The sequence below is a fragment of the Solanum pennellii genome, chromosome 4 (genome assembly GCF_001406875.1).
Source record: "Solanum pennellii chromosome 4, SPENNV200".
NCBI classification, from domain to species: Eukaryota; Viridiplantae; Streptophyta; class Magnoliopsida; order Solanales; family Solanaceae; genus Solanum; species Solanum pennellii.
This window is the reverse complement of record NC_028640.1, coordinates 67,970,770-67,978,391: the sequence shown is the minus strand read 5'-3', so window position 1 is coordinate 67,978,391 and position 7,622 is coordinate 67,970,770.

The window sequence follows — 7,622 nt, the reverse complement described above, 5'->3', positions numbered from 1 at the left end:
GTCCGACCCATTTGGAAGGTCAAACGAGCCCCGAAGCGAGCATACCCCTCATTTCGACGATTTTCGTGTGCTATAGCAAACCATTTTTAGGGTGATCCGGATTTCGACATCAAAAATTCCAAAATTTTTTGTGGACGTGCTTCAAGACCTTGTCTATGCTTCTAGTTGGCCCTCAGAGCCAGTCCGACGAATTTTCAAGGTCAAACGAGCCGCGAAGCGCGCATACATCCCATTTAGATGATTTTCCTGTGCTATAGAAAACCAGTTTTTGGGTGATTCAGATTCCGATGTCAAAAATGCCAAAGTTTTTTGTGGAGGTCCATAAAGACCTTGGCTGAGCAGCCGGTTGTCCATCACGGCCAGTCCGACCAATTTTAAAGGTCAAACGAGCCCCGAAGCGAGCATACCCCCATTTCAACACTTTTCGTGTGCAATAGCAAACCATTTTTTAGGTGATCCGGATTCAAACGTCAAAAATGCCATAAATTTTTGTGGACGTCCGTCAAGACCTTGGCTATGCATCCAGTTGGCCATCACGGCCAGTCCGACCCATTTTCAAGGTCAAACGAGCCCCGAAGCGCGCATAACCCCTATTTAGACGATTTTCGTGTGCTATAGCTAACCATTTTTTGGGTGATCCGAATTAAGACCTCAAAAATTCCAAATTTTTTTGTGGACGTCCGTCAATACCTTGGCTATGCAGCTAGTTGTCCATCACGGCCAATCCAACTCATTTTCAAGGTCAAACGAGCCTCGAAGTGCGCATACCCCCCATTTCGACGATTTTCGTGTTCAATAGCAAACCATTTTTTGCGTGATCCGGACTACGACGTCAAAAATACCAAAATTTTTTGTGGAAGTCCGTCAAGACCTTGGATATGAAGCCAGTTGGCCATTACAGCCAATCCAACTCATTTTAAAGGTCAAACGAGCACCAAAGCGTGCATTCCCCCCATTTCGACAATTTTCGTTAGCTATAGCAAACCATTTTTCGGGTAATCCGGATTCCGAAGTCAATAATACCAATTGTTTTTGTGGACGTCCATCAAGACCTTTTCTATGCAGCCGGTTGGCCCTCACGTCCAGTCCGACCCATTTAGAAGGTCAAACGAGCCCCGAAGCGAGCATACCCCCATTTCGACGATTTTCGTGTGCAATATCAAACCATTTTTTTAAGTGATCCGTATTCCGACGTCAAAAACGCCAAATTTTTTGTGGACATCCGTCATTACCTTGGCTATGCAACCGGTTGGCCCTCACAGCCAGTCCGACCCATTTTGAACGTCAAACGAGCCCCGAAGCGAGCAAACCCCCATTTCGACGATTTTTGTGTGCAATAGCAAACCTTTTTTTAGGTTATCCGGATTATGACGTCAAAAATGCAAAAAAAAATTGTGTACGTCCTTCAAGACCTTGGCTATGCATGCGGTTGGCCTTCACGGCCAGTCTGACCCATTTTCAATGTTAAACGAGCCCTGAAGCGTGCATACCCCCATTTCGACGATTTTCGTGTGCTATAGCAAACAATTTTTTGGGTGATCCGGATTTCGACTTCAAAAATGCCAAACTTTTTTGTAGACGTTCGTCAAGACGTTGGCAATGTAGCCGGTTGGACCTTACGGCCAGTCCGACTCATTTTGAAGGTTAAACGAGCCCCGAAGCGAGCATACCCCCATTTCGATGATTTTCGTGTCCAATAGCAAACCAATTTTTAGGTGATCCGGATTCCGACATCAAAAATTCTAAATTTTTTTGTGAACGTGCGTCAAGACCTTTTCTATGCATCAAGTTGTCCCTCAGAGCCAGTTCGACCAATTTTCAAGATCAAACGATCCCCGAAGTGCGCATACCCCCCTTTTAGATGATTTTCGTGTGATATAGCAAAGCATTTTTTGCGTTATACGGATTCCGACGTCAAAAATGCCAAAAATTTTTGTGGACGTAGGTCAATACCTAGGCTATGCATCCGGTTAGCCCTCACGGCCAGTCCGACCCATTTTGAAGGTCAAACGAGCCCGAAGCGAGCATACCCCCATTTCAACAATTTTCGTGTGCAATAGCAAACCATTTTTTAGATGATCCGGATTCCGACGTCAAAAATGCCAAAAAAATTTTTGGACGTCCTTCAAGACCTTGGCTATGCATCGAGTTGGACATCACGGCCAGTCCGACCCATTTTCAAGGCAAACGAGCCCCGAAGTGCGCATACCCCCCTTTTAGATGATTTTCGTGTGCTATAGCAAACCAATATTCGGGTTAACCGGATTTAGACGTCAAAATGCCAAAAATTTTTGTGGACGTCCATCAAGACCTTGGCTATGCATCCAGTTGGCCATCACGGCCAGTCCGACCCATTTTCAAGGTCAAACGAGCCTCGAAGCGCGCATAACCCCCTATTTAGACGATTTTCGTGTGCTATAGCAAACCATTTTTAGGGTGATCCGGATTTCGATGTCAAAGTTCCAAATTTTTTTGTGGACGTGCGTCAAGATCTTGTCTATGCATCCAGTTGTCCCTCAGAGCTAGTCCGACAAATTTTCAAGGTCAAAGGAGCCCCGAAGCGCGCATACCCCCCATTTAGATGATTTTCGTGTGCTATAGCAAACAATTTTTCGGGTTATCCGGATTCTGACGTCAAAAATGCCAAATTTTTTTGTGGACGTCCGTCAAGACCTAGGCTATGCATCCGGTTATCCCTCACGGCCAGTCCGACCCGTTTTGAAGGTCAAACGAGCCCCGAAGCGAGCATACCTCCATTTCAACGATTTTCATGTGCAATAGCAAACCATTTTTTAGATGATCCAGATTCCGACGTCAAAAATGCCAAAATTTTTTGTGGAAGTCCGTCAAGACCTTGGCTATGCAACGAGTTGGACATCACGGCCAGTCCGACCCATTTTCAAGGCAAACGAGCCCCGAAGCGCATACCCCCCTATTTAGACAATTTTCGTGTGCTATAGCAAACCATTTTTTGGGTGATCCGGATTCCGACGTCAAAGTTCCAAATTTTTTTGTGGACGTGCGTCAAGACCTTGTCTATGCATCCAGTTGTCCCTCAGAGCCAGTCCGACAAATTTTCAAGGTCAAACGAGCCCCGAAGCGCGCATACCCCCCATTTAGATGATTTTCGTGTGCAATAGCAAACCTTTTTTTTGGTTATCCGGATTCCGATATCAAAAATGCCAAATTTTTTTGTGGAGGTCCTTAAAGACCTTGGCTGTGCAGCCGGTTGTCCATCACGGCCATTCTGACCCATTTTAAAGGTCAAGCGAGCCCCGAAGCGTGCATACCTCCCATTTAGACGATTTTCGTGTGATATAGCAAACCATTTTTAGGTGTTCCGGATTCCAACGTCAAAACAACCAAAAGTTTCTGTGGACGTCCGTCAAGACCTTGGCTATGCATCCAGTTGTCCATCACGGCCTATCTGACCCATTTTCAAGGTCAAACGAGCCCTGAAGCGCGCATACCCCCATTTAACCGATTTATGTGTGCTATAGCAAACAATTTTTTGGGTGATCCGGATTCCGACTTCAAAAATGCCAAACTTTTTTGTGGACGTCCGTCAAGACGTTGGCAATGCAGCCGGTTGGACCTTACGGCCAGTCCAACCAATTTTCAAGGTCAAACGAGCCATGAAGCGAGCATTCCCCCATTTCGACGATTTTCGTGTGCAATATCAAACCATATTTTTAGGTGATCCGGATTCCGACGTCAAAAATGCCAAAAATTTTTGTGGACGTCCGTCAAGACCTTGGCTATGCATCCAGTTGTCCATCACGGCCAATCCGACCCATTTTAAAGGAAAACGACCCCCGAAGCGCGCATACCCCCCTGTTTAGACGATTTTCGTGTGCTATAGCAAACCATTTTTTGGGTGATCCGGATTCCGACGTCAAAGTTCCAAATTTTTTGTGGACGTGTGTCAAGACCTTGTCTATGCATCGAGTTGTCCCTTAGAGCCAGTCCGACAAATTTTCAAGGTCAAACAAGCCCCGAAGCGCGCATACCCCCCATTTAGATGATTTTCGTGTGCTATAGCAAACCATTTTTTAGGTGATCCGGATTCCAACGTCAAAACTACCAAAAGTTTCTGTGGATGTCCTTCAAGACCTTGGCTATGCATCCAGTTGGCCATCACGGCCTGTCTGAACCATTTTCAAGGTCAAACGAGCCCTGAAGTGCGCATACCCCCATTTCGATGATTTTCGTGTGGTATAGCAAACAATTTTTTGGGTGATCTGGATTCCAACGTCAAAAATGCCAACTTTTTTGTAGACGTCTGTCAAGACCTAGGCTATGCATCCGGTTGGCCCTCACGGCCAGTCCGACCCATTTTTAAGGTCAAACGAGCCCCAAAGCGAGCATAACCCCATTTCAATGATTTTCGTGTGCAACAGAAAACCATTTTTTTGGTGATCCAGATTCTGACGTGAAAAATGCCAAAATTTTTTGTGGAAGTCCGTCAAGACCTTGGCTATGCATCCAGTTGGCCATCACAGCCAGTCTGACCCATTTTAAAGGTCAAAGGAGCCCCGAAGCGCGCAAACCCCCCTATTTAGACAATTTTGTGTGCTATAGCAAACCATTTTTAGGGTGATCCGAATTCCGACGTCAAAGTTCCAAACTTTTTTTTGGACGTGCGTCAAGACCTTGTCTATGCATCCAGTTGACCCTCAGAGCCAGTTCGATAAATTTTCAAGGTCAAACGAGCCCCGAAGTGAGCATACCCCCATTTCAACGATTTTCGTGTGCAATATCAAACCATTTTTAATTGATCTGGATTCCGGCGTCAAAAATGCCAAACTCTTTTGTGGAGATCCGTCATGACCTTGGCTATGCAGCCGTTTGGCCCTCACAGCCAGTCCGACCACTTTTGAAGGTCAAACGAGCCCCGAAGCGAGCATATCCCCATTTCGACGATTTTCGTGTGCAATAGCAAACCTTTTTTTAGGTGATCCGGATTCTGACGTCAAAAATGGAAAAAAATTTTGTGCACGTCCGTCAAGACCTTGGCTAAGCATCCACTTGTCTATCACAGCCAGTCCGACCCATTGTCAAGGTCAAACGAGCCACGAAGCGCGCATACCCCCCCTATTTAGACGATTTTCGTGTGCTATAGCAAAACATTTTTAGGCTGATCCGGATTCCAACGTCAAAAATGCCAAAAGTTTTTGTGGACATCCGTCAAGACCTTGTCTATGCATTCGGTTGCCCATTACGGCCAGTACGACCCATTTTCAAGTCAAATGAGCCCCGAAGCGCGCAAACCCCCCAATTTAGATGATTTTCGTTTGCTATAGCAAACCATTTTTATGGTGATCCGGATTCCGACGTCAAAAATTCAAAAACACTTTGTGGACGTGCGTCAAGACCTTGTGTATGCATGCAGTTGTCCCTCAGAGCCAGTTCGACCAATTTTCAAGGTCAAACAAGCCCCGAAGTGTGCATATCCCCCTTTTAGATGATTTTCGTGTGCTATAGCAAACCAATATTCGGGTTATCCGGATTCCGACGTCAAAAATTCCAAACTTTTTTGTGGACGATCGTCAAGACCTTGGCTATACATTCAGTTGGCCATCACTTCCAGTTCGAACCATTTTCAAGGTCAAACGAGCCCCAAAGCGCGCATACCCCTATTTCGACGATTTTTGAGTGCTATAGCAAACAATTTTTTGGGTGATCCGGATTCGGACTTCAAAAATGCAAAAAAAAATTGTGGAGGTCCTTCAAGACCTTGGCTATGCATGCGGTTTGCCTTCACGGCCAGTCCGACCCATTTTCAAGGTCAAACGAGCCCCGAAGCGTGCATACCCCCCATTTAGATGATTTTTGTGTGTTATAGAAAATCATTTTTTGGGTGATTCGGATTCCGACATTAAAAATGCCAAACTTTTTTTTGGACGTCTTTCAAGACCTTGTCTATGCAGCCGGTTGGCCCTCACGGCCAGTCCAACGCATTTTGAAGGTCAAACGAGCCCCGAAGCGAGCAAACCCCCATTTAGATGATTTTCGTGTGCAATAGCAAACCCTTTTTTAGGTGATCCGGATTCCGACGTCAAAAATGCAAAAAAAATTTGTGTACGTCATTCAAGACCTTGGCTATGCATCCACTTGGCCATCAAAGCCAGTCCGACCCATAGTCAAGGTTAAACGAGCCTCGAAGCGCGCATACCCCCCTATTTAGACGATTTTCGTGTGCTATTAGCAAACCATTTTTAGGGTGATCCGGATTCCGACGTCAAAAATGCCAAAAATTTTTGTGGACGTACGTCAAGACCTTGGCTATGAATCCGATTGGAAATTACGGCCAGTCCGACCCATTTTCAAGGTCAAACGAGCCCCGAAGCACGCATACCCCCTTATTTAGACGATTTTGGTGTGCTATAGCAAACCATTTTTAGGGTGATCTGGATTCCGACGTCAAAAATTCCAAAATTTTTTGTGGACGTTCGTCAATACCTTGCCTATGCATCCAGTTGTCCCTCAGAGCCAGTCTGACCAATTTTCAAGGTTAAACGAGCCCCAAAACGAGCATACCCCCATTTCGATGATTTTCGTGTGCAATAGCAAACCATTTTTAGGGTGATCTGGATTCCGACGTCAAAAATGCCAAAAAAAATAGTGGACGTCCGTCAATACCTTGGATATGCATCCGGTTGGCCATCACGGCCAGTCCGACCCATTTTCAATGTCAAATGAGCCCTGAAGCGTGCATACCCCCTATTTAGACGATTTTCGTGTGATATAGCAAACCATTTTTAGGGTAATTCGGATTCCGACGTCAAAAATGCCAAAATTTTTTGTGGACGTACGTCAAGACCTTGGCTATGAATCTGATTGGAAATTACGGCCAGTACGACCCATTTTCAAGGTTAAACGAGCCCGAAGCATGCATACCCCCTTATTTAGACAATTTTGGTGTGCTATAGCAAACCATTTTTAGGGTGATCAGGATTCCGACGTCAAAAATTCCAAAATTTTTTGAGGACGTGCGTCAAGACCTTGTCTATGCATCTAGTTGGCCTTCAGAGCCAGTCCAACCAATTTTCAAGGTCAAACGAGCCCCGAAGCGCGCATACCCCCCATTTAGATGATTCTCGTGTGCTATAGCTAACCATTTTTTGGGTTACCCGGATTCCGACTTCATAAATGCCAAACTTTTTTGTGGACGTCCGTCAAGACCTTGGCTATGCATCCGGTTGGACTTCACGGCTAGTCCGATCAATTTTCAAGGTCAAACGAGCCCCGAAGTGGACATACCCACCTTTTAGATGATTTTCGTGTGCTATAGCAAACCATTTTTTGGGTTATCCGGATTCCGACGTCAAAAATGCCAAACGTTTTTGTGGACGTCCGTCAAGACCCTGGCTATGCATCCGGTTGGACTTCACGGCTAGTCCGATCAATTTTCAAGGTCAAACGAGCCCCGAAGTGGACATACCCACCTTTTAGATGATTTTCGTGTGCTATAGCAAACCATTTTTTGGGTTATCCGGATTCCGACGTCAAAAATGCCAAACGTTTTTGTGGACGTCCGTCAAGACCTTGTCAATGCATCCGCTTGGCCCTCACGGACAGTCCGACCCAATTTGAAGGTCAAACGAGCCCCAAAGCGAGCA